Genomic DNA, 15,894 nt, shown 5'->3' on the forward strand with positions numbered 1-15,894 from the left:
GAGACAGAGACCAACACTGGAGCACCGGACTGAGCTCCCAAAGTCCCAATGAGGAGCAGAAGGAGGGAGAACATGAGCATGGAAGTCAGGACCACCAGAGGTGCACCCACCCACTGAGACAGTGGGGCTGATCTATTGGGAGCTCACCAAGGCCAGCTGGACTGTGACTGAAAAAGCATGGGATAAAACCGGACTCTCTGAACATGGCGGACAATGAGGGCTGATGAGAAGCCAAGGACAATGGCATGGGGTTTTGTTCCTACTTAATGTTCTGGCTTTGTGGGAGGCTAGCCAGTTTGGATGTTCACCTTCCTAGACCTGGATGGAGGGGGAAGGACCTTGGACTTTCCACAGGGCAGGGAACCCTGACTGCTCTTCGGACTGGAGAGGGACGGGGAGAGGAGTGGGGGTAGGGGGAGAAGGGCGGGAGGAGGGGGAGGGAAATGGGAGGCTGGGAGGAGTCAGAAATTTTTTTTTTCAATAAAAAAAAGAGCATCTCTCCAGGCCCATTCAGTCATTCTTAAATTATTGATTTTCAATTTCTATGAATAATTGTGTTTCAATTTTGATGGGGATTGCATTGACTTTGTAGATTGCTTTTGGCAATGTGGTCGTTTTTACAAGATTAATCCTAGTGCATAGGAGGTCTTTCCATCTTCTAGTATATTCTGCATGTTTTTCCTCAGTGTTTTGAAGTTTTCATTGTATGCCTTTCACATCCTTGGTTAGGTTTGTCCCAAGGTATGTTTTTTTTTTTTTTTTTTTTTTTTAGGAAATTGTGAATGTTGTTTCCATGTTTTCTTTCTTAGTTTCTTGTATATAGGAAAACTGATTTGGGTTAATTTTGAAGCTGGCTATTTTGCTGGAATGTTTATCCTGTGACAGATTTTTAATGTCCTGATATGACCAAGGTATTCTTGACTCTTTTTTTAAAACCATGTGGATGTTGGGGATAAAACCTGAGTCCTCTGGAAGAGCAGCCAGTGATCTCTTAACTGCTGGTTGTCTCTCCAAGCCCAACATCCTGGACTCTCTTAAGCTACACACACAGTCCTAAGACATGCCCTGCTCCTTTAGAATTAATCTTAAGCACTGTGAAAACTTGAGCCCAATGCTTATTTTTTTCTATTTGGATCCTACAAGCTAGTAAGTTCATTTATTGGAGAAATTATTCTATCCCCATTGAATTGAATCTACTTGTATTGTGTTTAGTTCTCATTATTGCCTGAGATCTAGTTCTTTATGGTCAATTTTGTCCCATCAGCCTCCCTGTCCCAGGCTATGACCATATTAATTTGACTGCAGTAGCTATGTGATTTCTCATATCTGAAGCAAATCTTAGCTGCTCTTGGCTACTTAGCTTCCATGTAAACTTTGAAATTGCTTTATTCTAAGTAACACAAATCAACTTTAAAATGCTCTATTGATTCTAATTGGAAGTTCATTTAAATGCACATTAATTTGGTAAGAAGCTTTTCAATGATGGCAAACAAGCTCTTGTTCCATTTGTTTGGATCTTGATTTACTTTTTCAGATAAATCCTTTTGCTATTAATTTTTTCATGTTTTGCATGTTGGTGATCATAGTCATTCACTAGAAGAATGTTTGTTTTTCAGCATCTATTGCATTCCAGGATGAAGAATATTAACTTAAATCACAATCTCCACTCGGGAGTAGGTGACATGTTGGCTTGAATCCATTTGGTGCTGTCAAAACAAAATATCAAACTGAGTAAATTATAAGCAATATTTAGCTCAAACAATTCAGGAGTCTGAGATGTCCAAGAACATTCACAGTGCCGGCATCTGTCAATGACCCGTTAACTTGAAGGAAGGGTAAGCAGAACTGGGAGAAACAGAAAGAAAGAGAGGAGAGGAAACTAAACCTATAGTCCACCAAACGGCCCATTCCCTGTCCCATTTATGTTATGTTAGGAGAACATTAATTCATTCAGGGATATTTGCCTTTAAAAAATATTTGTTTATTTACCTGTGTATCCATCTAAGTATATGTATTGCACCATGTGCATGCAAGAGCCCTCAGAGGTCAGAAAGAGCATCATATACCCTGGAACTGGAATTACAGATGGTTATGAGCCACTATGTGAAGGCTGCCCACTAAATCCAGGTCCTCTGCTTGAGTATCCAGTGCTCTTCACCCCTGAGTCATCTCTCCAGCCTGCTAATCACCTTTTAAAGGTGCTGCCTCTTAATATCAGCTCAGTGGTAGTTAAATACCAACAGCGGTGTGGAAACAGTCAAACCACAGCACACACTTCTCCATGTCCTTCTATTTAAATAAATCTTATTTATTCTGTGTGTGTGTGCAGGACAGCTTGTGGGAATTGGTTCTTGCTTTCCACCTTGTGAATCCTGTGCTCTAACTAGACTCAGGTTTCATGGCAAACAAGACCCTTTCTTTATCCACTGATCCATTTCACAGGCCCACTCATGTCAATTCATTGGTTTATTTTTGATGTAGTAAAAAATGTTGTTTTTGACTCTGCACACATTCCCAAATTCTTTATTTTAGATTTAATTGTGTGCATGCGTATGTGCAGGTGCCCACTGATCAGAAAGGGATTGGACCCTCTGGAGCTGGAGCTATATAGGCAGTTGTGGCCTGACTTTGTGAATGCTGGGAGCTGAATTCTCACCTTCCAACAGAGCTGCTCTGAACTGCTGAGCAATCTCTCCAGCCACCCATATTAATTCTAGTGTTTAGTTGGGCCATTTAGGCTTGGAAATTTATAAAGAAAAAATATATAGTTTTACATTTTTCTCCAGGGGTTTTCTTTTCCTATTTACTGAATTTTTAGAGCCTCCAAAATAGTTCAGTTTCTAGAGCCTCCAAAATAGTTTATTACTACTAGTAGAGGTAGGATGCAGAACTAGCTAGTCCTGACCTCAAAGTTTTTAATGGCTTTAAGTAAACAGGCATTTTATACTTAAGTATATTCTTTCCCTATTTTATTTAGTATTATATTGGGACTGGCATGTCCATAACTGTGGAATTATGACATTTCTTTTTATTGATTTGATAAACAGTGTTGATATCATAATGCCATGCATTCCTGGAATCAAATCAACTTATTATTGCTTATCCATACTTTAAAGATTTTTCTTACAAGAATAGGTAGCCTGCCCACAGACCTTTGCTCTTCTGTTCCCCTACATCCAATCTCTCAGGCTTATCCCTAATGTTGCAATAGAACACAAGTTGCAGCCTCCCCACCCTATCCACGTCTCCTGTGGGTTGCCCAGACCATCCCTTGTGGCTGTGTCCCGGCTCCAACTCAATCAGACATCCCCTTCTCAACCACAGGGCACACCTGCAAGCAAACCAGTCGACTGCTAACAAACCATCTTCACCCTCTCTGCTCCCCTGGAACCAATGCCTCAGTCTCCTCCCGAGTGCTGCAACAGATAACTAGCGATGAGCTGCCTTCCTCCCAGCCCTCTTCTCCAGTGGATTCTCTGTAACATCCCCTCCTGACTTCCTTTCCCCACTTAGCACTACATCCCAGCCTCCGACACCAACAGGCATTCCCTGAGAACACAGCAACCTAGCAGGCTAGTAAAACAAGCAACACAGAGACATCACAGTCTCAGAAAATCCAGAGAGGAAACAGAAACCAAGGAAAAACAGTCACCCATATCAATGATCTCAATTCCCCAGGAAAATGATATAGACTAATAGAATGGATGCTAAAATGGGACCTATTCTTCTGTTGTATCTAAGAGACATACCTCAATATCAAGGATAGACATTACCTCAGGGTAAAAGTTTTGAAAGAAATCTCCAAGCAAATGGACCTAAGAAGCAAGCTGGTGTAGCCACTTTAATATCTAACAAAATAGACTTTGAGACAAAACTAATCAAAAGAGATGGGGAAGGATACTTCATTTTTGTAAAAGAAACATTATTGCAGTTTAAGTCACATATTGACCCTCACACGCTGATAATGAGAAACTTCAATTCCTGACTCTTAGCAATGGACAGGTTATCCAGACAAAAACTAAACAGACAAATACTGGAACTAACAGACATTATGAACCAAACTAATATTTGCAAAACTTTTCATCCAAACACAAAAGAATATGACTTCTTTGTACCTCATGAGACTGTCTCCAAAACTGACCACTTACTCAGACACAAAGCATGTCTCAACAGATACAACAAAATTGAAAGGACTCAGCCCACAGTGGATTAAAGTTGGACATCAACAATAAGAGAAACAACAGAGAGTTTACAAACTCATGGAAATGGAACAACTCTCTATTGGATTGAAATGAGTCAAGACAGGCAGACAGAAAGAAATTAAAGACTTTCTAGAATTCAATGAAAATAAATACACAGCATACCAAAACTTATAGAATACAAAGAAAAAGGAAAGTTCAGAGTCCTAAGAGCCTACATAAAACATTAGAGAGATATTACACTAACAACTCAAGAGAACATCTGAAAGCTCAAGGACAAAAAGAAGTAAGCACACTCAAGGTGAGTGTAGATGGCAAAAAATAACTAAACTGAGGGATGAAATCAATAAAATAAAAACAAAGAGAACAATACAATGAATCAGTAACAAAGAGTTAGTTCCTTGAGAAAATCAACAAGATAGACAAACCCTTATCCAAAATAACTAAAAGACACACAGAGAAAGTATTGAAATTAACAAAATCAAAAAGTAAGAGTGGAACATAATAATAGAAACCACAGAAATCTGGAAAATCAAAAAGACACACTTTAAAAACTGATACTCCACAATATTGGAGAATCTAAAATAAACAGGTAGTTTTCTTGATAGGAACCACTTACCAAAGTCAAATAAAGATCAGATAAGAAATTAAAATGGACCATAATTCCAACTGAAATAGAAACAGCTATTAAAATTAAAACTCTCCCAACAGCAGCAGCAACAACAACAAAAAGCCCAAGGTAAGGTGGTTTTACCACAGAATTCTACCAGACTTTCAAAGAGTTAACACCAAAATTTCTCAGATTATTCCACAAAATAGAAGCAGAAGGAGCATTGTCTGATATATTTTTATCATACAACAAAGATGCAGTTAACCTGATACCCAAACTGCACAAAGATTTAAGAAATGAGAATTACAGATCAATTTCTTTTATGAGCATGGATGAAAAATACTTGCAAACCAAATCCCAGAACACATCAAACAAATCATCCACCATGATCTAGTAGTCTTCATCCAGGAGATGCAAGGATGGTTCAATATATGAAAATCAGTAAATGAAATCAACCATATCAACAAATTTAAAGAACAAGTAAAAACACATGATCTTGTTATTAGATGTAGAAAATGCCTTTAACACAACCCAACACCCCTTCATGATAAAAGTCCTAGAGTGATTAGAGAAACAAGAAACATATCTCAACATAATAAAGACAATTTACTATAGCCAACATCAAATCCAATGGAGAAAAATTTCACTAAAATCAGGAACAAGACAAGGTTGTCCTCTTTCTCCATATCTATTCAACATAGTGCTTGAAATTTTAGCTAGAGCAATTACACAACTGAAGGTGATATGATATTGTACATAAGTACCCTAAAAATTCCAACAGGTAACTTGTACAGCTGATAAACACTTTCAGCAAAGTAGCTGGGTACAAGATTAATTTTAAAAAACGAATAAAGAAAAGAAAGAAAGAAAAAAGAAAAAAAGGAAAAGGATAATAGCCCTCCTACATACAAATGACAAACAAATTGAGAAAGTAATCAGGAAAACAACACCATTCACAATAGCCTCAAATAATATAATATATGGTGGAGTAACTCTAACCAAACAAGCTAAAGACCTGTAAGCTTGTGTGATTAAAAACTTCAGGTCTATGAAGAACATATCATAAGATGGAAAAATCTCTATGGTTATGAATCACAAGGACTAACATAGTAAAAATGGCCATCCTACCAAAAGCAACCTACAGATTCAATGCAATCCCCACCAAAATTTTAACCGAATTCTTTAGAGACCTTGAAAGGATAATTCTCAACTATATATGGAAAAACACCCCCCCCCCCAGGATTTCTAAAACAACGCTGAACAATAAAAGAACCGCGGAAGGTGTTGCCATCCATAATTTCAAGTTGTACTACAGAGCTATAGTAATAAGAAACTGTATGGTGTTGGCATTTTTAAACAGACACTTTGATGAATGGAATAAAATTGAAGACTCCGACATAAATCCACATACCCATGGGCACATGATTTTGTTAAAGAAGCTAAAATACACACTGGAAAATAAAAGACAGCACCTTCAACAAATGGTGCTGGTGAAATTGGATGTCTATGTAGCATGCAAATAGATACATATTTATCACCCTGCACAAAACTCAAGTCCAAGTGAATCAAAGAGATCAACATAAAACCAGATACACTGAACCTAATAGACAAGATACTGGAGAATACCCTTGAACACTTTGGCATAGGAGACAGCTTTCTAAACAGAACACCAATATTGTAGACACTAAGATCAACAGTTAATTAGTAGACCTTATAAAACTTAAAAACTTCTGACACCAATGGTGTAGGAGGTCCTTCTGTTTATGTGTTGCTTTCATTGGTTGAATAAAGAAACTGCTTGGCCTGAGAGGGCAGAACTTAGACTTAGGTAGGCAGAGAAGACAGAACTGAATTCTGAGAGGAAGAAAGGAGAGTGAGAGAGAGCTGCCATGGAGACACCAAATCAGACATGCTGAATCTTTCCCGGTAAGCCATGATGAACACAGATTAATAGAAATGGGTTAAATCAAGATGTGAGAGTTAGCCATTAGGAGGCTAGAGCTAATGGTCAGGCAGTGTTTAAATTAATACAATTTCTGTATGATTATTTCGGGTGTAAGCTAGCAGGGACAACAAGCAATCCCATCCTTTGTTGCCAAGGAGCGAACAAAGGGCCACTCTCCTCAGCAGCCCGCTCCCTACTAGAAACTTCTGCAGGGCAAAGGATACTGTCAATCTGGCAAAGCAGCAACCTACAGAATGAGGAATGATTTTTACTCACTCCACATCTGATAGAGAACTAATATCCAAAATGTGTAAAGAACCAAGAAACTAGACATTAACAAACCAAAAAATCCTATTAAAAATGGGGTTGAGCTGGTGCCTTCACCCCTATGTTCTAGTTTTAGTCTCTTAAGTGGGAGAAGGCACCTGCAGGCTGCTGAAAGGGAAATATGGACACCAAACCAGCTACAAAACCTTTGACTGACAATCTGTCCTGAGTGCAAGACGTGCTGGAGCCATGGTGGAGCAGTTGGTGGAGCACTTTGGGGAGTGGCCAAGCAACAGCTGCAGGACTCCCTCACAGTAAGCTCATCCCCCACACTGTTTGGATGACCAGGACCTGGTCTGGATGGCTCAGAAACCTAGGGTAAAACCAAACAGGACTGGTCTTAACATAGAGAGAAATCAAAATAAATTTTTAAAAAGATTTTTTAACCAATGTTTTTATTTTAGAAATGCTCACTTATTCAGTAAGAGATGGGTGTGCTATGCTAGTATAATTATAAATGTCAGGTTTTCGGATTACATTTACACTGAATTCACTAAGTGAATCGTAAGGCTTGCATTCCAACCTCCCCTAACCATCTCCTCAAAGGTGTAGCGTTTTACAAATTCAAAATGTGGTGTCTGGAAGAGCAGCATTGACACTACGTGAAGATTTATTCAAAATGCATAGTCCTGGCTAAAACCTGGTCTGGAAAAAGAAAAGGGAAAACACGTTATCAGCATCCCTAGGTGCTCTGTGTTCACAGGAAGGCTGCGGTCACTTCTTTTAAAGTTGATGTAGAACTTGATTTGAAGCCACCCAACCACGCGATTTATATTTAGTTCTTGCTAACTGCTGCACACTTAAAGGATTCTACTCCTCGGACCCATCTTGACATTTTCCATTTTGCTAAGAAGTCATCTGCATCTTTATAACTTAATTGTCAGAGTGGTACTATTCTGGTTTACTGTATTTATCCTCTTCCATCACGGGGTGATAGGCTCACTCCTCATCTAACATTCTTCCTACCAGGGTCACAAAAGCTCTGTCTTTGTGAATTTTTTAAAAAAATCAGCTTTTGGAGTCAGCTTGTATAAACCCCTCAAAACTAAAAGGCAGGGGAGAGAGGCTTGCAACAAAAGCATCAAAACCTGTTCAGACTGAACCCCCAGGGACCAAGGCTTAGGGACTAAAGACTCAGGAATGGATTTGCAATCCTCCACCATAGCTGCTCCTCTGAAGGGCTGAGCACATTCTCAACATTCTTCTGTAAATGAGCGTCCATGCTGATTCCCAGTGATATGCTGTTAATACCCATAATCTCACTTGAGGTTTAAACTTTAATTGACTAACAGAAACTCCTTAATAAAAGAAAAATTGGTTCCTGGCCTGGCCCAATTTTCCGAGGTCATGTGGAACCTTCAGAAAGTCCCCCCGAAACAGTCAAGCAAAAATCATGGAAGGATGTCTTTGTGGGATAGCTAAGTCTCCCTTTTATGACAGGAGTAACTGGGACTGAACTGTGCAGTTACAGAAAGTTCCCACTTTCTGCGTTTTCAGATCTCGCTCTAAAAAGAAGGATTTTGTGACATGCACACTAGCTTTGATCCTTCTCCAAGATTTTATTTGCCCTTTTAAAAATGTATGAAAAACCTATCCATTAAAGGCCTGGATTTACCTTTTGCAAATGTTCTAATTAGATAGGGTTTCAAAAGTCACCTGACTGTAGGCTTTGCACTCAAACTGACCCAGGATTTAGAAAATTGCTGCAAATACACACACACACACACACACACACACACACACACACACACACGTATATATAGCATAATTTGTATTGGGAGTTTTTCAGCTCACTGATGAACTGGCCTTGTGTTCATCATTTTAGTGGGGTTATTACAAAGACGCCCTTCACAAAGTTAATTTGAGTCTCGTGTTGCAGACCAGAGATTTCCGATCTATAACAATCTATTTTATAAGCGTTCACAGAAGCAAGTGCTTGCATTGCGGTCTTTCTTTTGTGGTATATTTAGGTCTCTTTTTAAGTATCTGGACTCAAAACCATCTTAGCCTCCTGTTCCTGGCAGTCCTTTGCTAAGCACATCCTTTGCATCCAATAAATAGTGCTGAGTGTAGAAAAGGGGCCGTGATCCTGTGTCCTACCTCAGAGAATTAGCCAATGACTGCTGAATGATATTTTCTCCCTCTCATCAAAATGTCCCTCTCCTAAACCCCATGGTGGGACATGAATAAGAGAGATAGAAACAGAAGTAGCAAGGGGGTGTTCATTGCTTTCGAAAGTTTCAGAAATAAAACACGGAAGAATGGAGCTTTTGACATTGAAATCTTCTACAGGCAGAAGATGTTCAGTCTAAAGCAAACTAACAAAACACAGCATTTTCAAGATCTTGGATTCATTCCTGCTTTTCTTTTTTTTTCTTCTGGGAATGAAATCTAAATTTAAACCCTAAATATTCTGTAATATATGTTCTTTGACCTAAAGTCCTAGAAAAATAAGACAAAGGCTTAAAAATTGTTCTGGTTTTTATCTGAATATTAAGCATGACAGTTACAAAATAGCAACCCCCATACCTCCAAAATGTTCCTTTCAAATACTGACACTCCAAATTCATTCCTATCCCCGATGTGGCAACAGCTGTATCTGCCATAGTACAGCCCCCTCAACTGAAGGACTAATAAAAGCCTCAGAAAAATAGGCACAGCAGTGTCTGTAGCAAATAGGTAATATGTGTGCTGGGCCAAGGATAGTCTGGAAAGCAGGAATTTACTCTGAGGTAATAGAGAAATGCAATGAAATTCAAATGGCATGAAAATACAGAAAATGAGATTTAGTAACAGGAGGATGAAGAAGGCTGTTTGGCCTTCAGGTAATAGTGTGTTCCCATTGTTTAGGGAAATGGGTGTGCCAATCGTACACTGTGATTCTACAGCCACAAACACCAAAGATCAGTGTCCTTTAAGTACCAAGACTTAGCTCCAAGATTTCACAAAGGTGTGTTTAGCAAAACCCAAAGTCAATTTGATGTTTTCTCTAGAATCAACACCTAAGTTATTGATAAAGCACAATGACAAAACTTGTGTCCAGACTGTACCAACGTTTACAATAAAAAGCAGTCCACTATCTGATGTCAGAACACTAACTGGTGAGACTTCTTATGACATTCTCCCCTGGTACCTAGGGTCTCCATAAAACAGAAGATTGATCAGAGGAGCTGGAGAGATGGCCCCTCTGGTAAAGAGTACTGGCTGCTCTTTCAAATGACCTGGGTTCAATTCCCAACACTCACATGGCTCACAACCATCCGTAACTCCAATTCCAGGGGACTCAATGCCTTCGCCCCATCTCTTTGGACAGCAGGCATGCACACAGTACACAGACATACATGCAGACAAAACACCCAGACACATAAACTATTTTTTAAAAACCTCTGACTTGGGCCCCCTTTATTGACTTAACAAAGTGATATTGAGTGGCCTTAACTGTCCTGCCTCTGTGAAACATAGCCCTCTTCCAGAAACTTCCTATGGCTGGAATTCCAAGCATCTCAGAGAATTGGAGACACAACTAAAGACAATCGTCATCCCAGACATAGCGATTGCAGCTACAAGGGGCAGTGACGCCCACTTCTTATCTGTGCCCTCTGTGATCGTGTAGATGCAAATGAAATTGAAAAAGAAAAAGAAGCTTAACTTCTTTTTTTTTTTTTTTTTTTTTTAATTTATTTATTTATTAAGGATTTCTGCCTCGTCCCCACAACCGCTTCCCATTTCCCTCCCCCTCCCCCGATCAATTCCCCCTCCCTCATCTGCTCGAAGAGCAATCAGGGTTCCCTGACCTGTGGGAAGCCCAAGGACTGCCCACCTCTATCCAGGTCTCGTAAGGTGAGCATCCAAACTGCCTAGGCTCCCACAAAGCCAGTACGTGCAGTAGGATCAAAAACCCACTGCAATTGTTCTTGAATTCTCAGTATTCCTCATTGTCCGCTATGTTCAGCTAGTCCGGATTTATCCCATGTTTTTTCAGACCTAGGCCAGCTTGCCTTGGTGAGATCCCAATAGAACATCCCCATTGTCTTAGTGTGTGGGTGCACCCCTCGTGGTCCTGAGTTCCTTGCTCGTGCTCCGTCTCCTTCTGCTCCTGATTTGGACCTTGAGATTTCTGTCCGGTGCTCCCGTGTGGGTCTCTGTCTCTGTCTCCTTTCATCGCCTGATGAAGGTTAATATTCCTGAGGATGCCTATGTGTTTGTCTTTGGATTCACCTTCTTATTTAGCTTCTCTAGGAACATGAATTATAAGCTCAATGTCCTTTATTTATGGCTAGAAACCAAATATGAGTGAGTACATCCCATGTTCCTCTTTTTGGGTCTGGCTTACCTCACTCAGGATAGTGTTTTCTATTTCCATCCATTTGTATGCAAAATTCAAGAAGTCCTTGTTTTTTACTGCTGAGTAATACTCTAATATGTATATATTCCATACTTTCTTCATCCATTCTTCCGTTGAAGGGCATCTAGGTTGTTTCCAGGTTCTGGCTATTACAAACAATGCTGCCATGAACATAGTTGAGCATATACTTTTGTTGTATGATAGGGCCTTCAAGTGTGTCATGGTTTATGGTTTGTGCCTTTTGGTTCCACACGTGTGTAACTAAAAAGTGCTAAATCCCGTTTCTCTTGGCAGTAAACTTTTCCTTCTTTTTCAACCTCTGCCCCCAACAGCAGGCACACTCTCCATCATTGGGAGACCTAGAATATTAAACACTATTTTCATGCCTCTGATTACCACACTTGCTGATTTTACTCATAGAGTAATAGAAACTTTAGCACTTTCTTTTGGATATAAACTCCCAGATATTAACATTAAAAACCAGCATCCTGATGGCCCCGATGGCCAACTTCCTCTGGATAGGTCTCACTTCACTTAGTTTGCTGCTTCACACGTGTGCAAGATTACAAGGAAGAATCCAGCATTTATACCATACTCCAGACAACCAAGCCAAATCTACCAATGAGTAGCTATGATGCTCAGAAAAGGTCACAACCTTCTCTTGCGTAGAATACATGAAGTATCATACCCTGGACTCAGCTGACCTGTAGAGCTGGAATTTATCCCAGGTCACTGAGAAGGAGCAAGGCTAATAATTCTGACCCTCTCTCCTGTGATCATGCCCACTCCTCACAGTGAGGTGCTGGGTGACTGCTAATCCAACTGAGATAAAAACTTAAGCGTAATCACTATTGAAGGGAACCCAACTGTGGCATTCCCAAAAAAAGCAGCATTATCTGCCAGATATCCCTTCTTGAGAGGGTAACTGCAGGAGCCTTGAGGACAGGAGCTGCCACCATAACAGGCAAAGGAACAGTGAAGAATACTCCTATTGGGTCCCAGCATTGTCTTTTTTTTTTTTTTTTTTTAATGGGGGATTGCTATGCAGCTCAGGGTGGCCTGGTTCCAAAGCCTCTTAAAATTAAAGAATTGTACTAAATTATCTCCGTGAGGGACCTAAAATTTTTGGCCTGTCACAGAGTCAGGCAAACAGCTAGCCATACCCACAGAGAAATCCCTAAAGCTGATAACTCTCCTTGTAGGAGTTTTTCTCAACGACTGCTATCAACATTTTCATGCACGTCATGATAGAGAGAAAGACAGGTCTCTCAATGAGTCATATAGAGAAAAGTTCTAGGGAGCTATATCCCAGGACTTGGGGATTACTGGCTAATTTTGTTTCATCCTAGCAGCTGAGTTTTATAGAATCTATATCCCTAATATAAAGCGACACATATATTTGGACAAGAAAGAAAGCGTAAAAGTCAAGTATAGACTTTGCCAATATCTTGCACACCAGTCTGTAATTTTTAATTAAAATCAGCTATCAAAGACAGTGCACCTTTCAAGTCTGTAGCTGAACGTGATAATGCCTGGTAACAGCTTTAGGAAGTGAATGCTTGCAAGCACTCAACAATGGATTCAATATTCAATTCATTTCATAGCCATATTTGAAAATATATTACTAACAACTCTTGAAGGTTTTCAATCAATTGGTTTGGAAGGGCATAAGGCTTGCTCTCGATTCTTCTGAAGTGATATTATGATGGGAAGCAGCTTGTAGCCTCAACCCAAGTCTCTAGGCAGCAGTCACTCTGTTTTGGCTGGTTGATTCACGGGCAGCACTTCAAGCCTGGAAGGAGTGGGTTTCTTCTTGATCCTGCAAGAATACAGGCAGTAACAGCCCTCAAATGCACCACCGAGATGAGTGAGACACTTTCAGAATGCCTTGTTTACTTAGTCTGAATTATGCTTTAGGCCCTTTAACTGGGACACTTCAACCACTGGTCAATTTTTTTCTTGGTTAGTGTTAGGGTAGACATGGGTTTGACACTCCACTTGAAAGCTCTATTCTTGCCTTCTGGGATACTGGACAACTTGATTTTGGTTTTCAACAAGGCCAGCATATCAGCAAAAGCACTCACAGTGGAAACCGAGGGGCAGCATTCTCGTACAGATACTTGCACAGATAGTACTTGAGGTTATAAAACAGAAGTGTCTCTCTCCTTAGAAGACTATGCCACCTTGAACACCACCACATGATGATAGTCAGGGAAGCCAGCACCTTGACATACGTATGGAAATGACAAGCAGAAGCAGGGACCACAAGGCAAGCAGAAGGCAAGCACCTTAGACAAGTTAGCATGAAATCACATGAGTCCTGGTTAACTGAACATGACATATTCAGGATATGTAACATATCATTTTATTGAATTATAAAAGGCAAATGACCCAGCAAACAGCAGTACATTGAAGTTTCTGGGAAATCCAACAAAGACATATCATCCAACCACACTAAATACTCCTTGTAGTCCCTGGATTAGCAGAGGCCTCAAAACTCACTTAGTCTGCCTGGTAAGTGGACTGTAATCATTTTATTAAGGTAAAGACCTGCCTTATACCCTCAAGTGTTCTCTGAAAGAACTGATTAAAATGAATAAAAAATTAAATACAAGTAATTATCATTCTTTTGTAAAAAATTTTATTTTTATTCATGTATATATGTAGGTGTGTGTTGGTGTGGGTGTGCCATGCTAAAGCAAATACCTATGGAAGCCAGAAGTGGGTATCAGTTCCTATAGAAATGGAGTTACAGTTGGGTGCTATTCAGTATGGATGCTGGAAACCTAACCCAGGTTCCCTTTTCCCCAGTGGGCATGTCACACATATGAAGCACATCCATGTATGTAGGCATTTATACACACAAAGTAAAAGGAAGCAGTATGTCATCTCTCTTAGATAATCTTTAAATATCTGACCAATGGACAAATTTACTGATATAACTTTTAAGTATGTTCCAGAAAGGCAAAGGCAACTCTCTCTCTCTCTCTCTCTCTCTCTCTCTCTCTCTCTCTCTCTCTCTCTCTCTCTCTGTGTGTGTGTGTGTGTGTGTGTATGTGTGTGTGTGTTTCTGTGTTAAAGAAGGTTTCCTTTTAGAAATAAAAGATGTTAAAAGTTTCTCAGTTTTAGAAAATATGTTGTTTCAAAAAGAAACACTCTGTAAAATATTACTTCATTCTGATAAGAAGAATTCTGCTCTGATCTCCAAGGCTTCCTGGTCCTCACCTTCCTCTTTAACTCTCTGTATTAAACACAAAATATTCCACCTGCTTTTCACATGACTTTTCAATAACTTCAGGGAAACTACAAATATTCATGAACAAGGACAAAACCCATAGAAATTACTATGTATTTTCTTGAAAAATCCTATTATTTTCAGGGAGGACCAGGACATAGTTACAACCTGAGACTCTGTGAGACCCTGAGATTTAACTGAAATCTGACTTCACAGACTCCATCTTAAAAGATGGAACTTCTTTTAGGACAACTGATGACTTAGCATTGACCTCAGTTCCAGGAACATGCTGTGATAGAGAAATTTAAAAAAATGGGTAGCCAAATAAGGTTTGAGACAGTAAAAGTTAAGGAGGACCAGAAGTCTCTGAAGACATAGCTTTAGCTTGTCAGCAATGTATGGTTCATTAGAATTTCACGCCCAAAAACTGACCAATGTTTTCAGAAATTCTCTTACTGTGTCTCAAAATGCTAAGACATACACCCCCTTATTTGAGGCATTTCCCCTTTAAAAGCCTGTTTTTTTCTGAATTTGGGGCCACATTCTCTTCTTACATGCTGCTCTAGGGTGCTGGAGGTTTGGGATTTCAGCTTAATCTTGCTAAACAAAGACCTTCTTGCATTTGCATCGGAAAACCCACTCCATAGTTTCATTAGGGAATCTGAGACTTAGGCCTAAAAATTCACAGCTATAGCTTTGGGGAATCCAAGTGCCCTCATGGCATTTTATCATCCCACCTAATGCCAACCTGACAGAGGAGGCTGTCTTCTGAATTCAAGCATGAATGACTTTTGTGTGGCACTGCCTGAGTTATACTAAGCTTTTTAGTGACTAAAGAGATGTATCCCTTCAATATGAAGGACAGGTTCTTTCTTCAATATGAAGGAGCCAGGTTCACAACTGACATTCAGAACACTATTCATCACCCTTATACTTAATTAGAACACAAGGTCATTGAGAGCATTAAATAGAACGCCATTCTCGTTCAGAGATTTGGGTGACAAAATCTAATCTTCTGCCTTTCCCTATGTAGACTGGTCACTCTTTTGGGAGCTACATCACCAAGAAAACTCCAAAAAATTGCCATGGTGCCAAAATCATGCTCTGAGTAAGTTGCACAAGCTATATTAAGCAAAGGTGCTGGATTTAGCTCTAACCTTAAAATCAGTTACAGAAATATCACTTAAGGACAGGGAAATCCTTAGCCTCTTCTGGACTTGTTTAAGCGAGCAG

Source organism: Microtus oregoni, unplaced genomic scaffold (assembly GCF_018167655.1).
Source record: "Microtus oregoni isolate MIOR12 unplaced genomic scaffold, Mior012 000038F_ref0000394, whole genome shotgun sequence".
NCBI classification, from domain to species: domain Eukaryota; kingdom Metazoa; phylum Chordata; class Mammalia; order Rodentia; family Cricetidae; genus Microtus; species Microtus oregoni.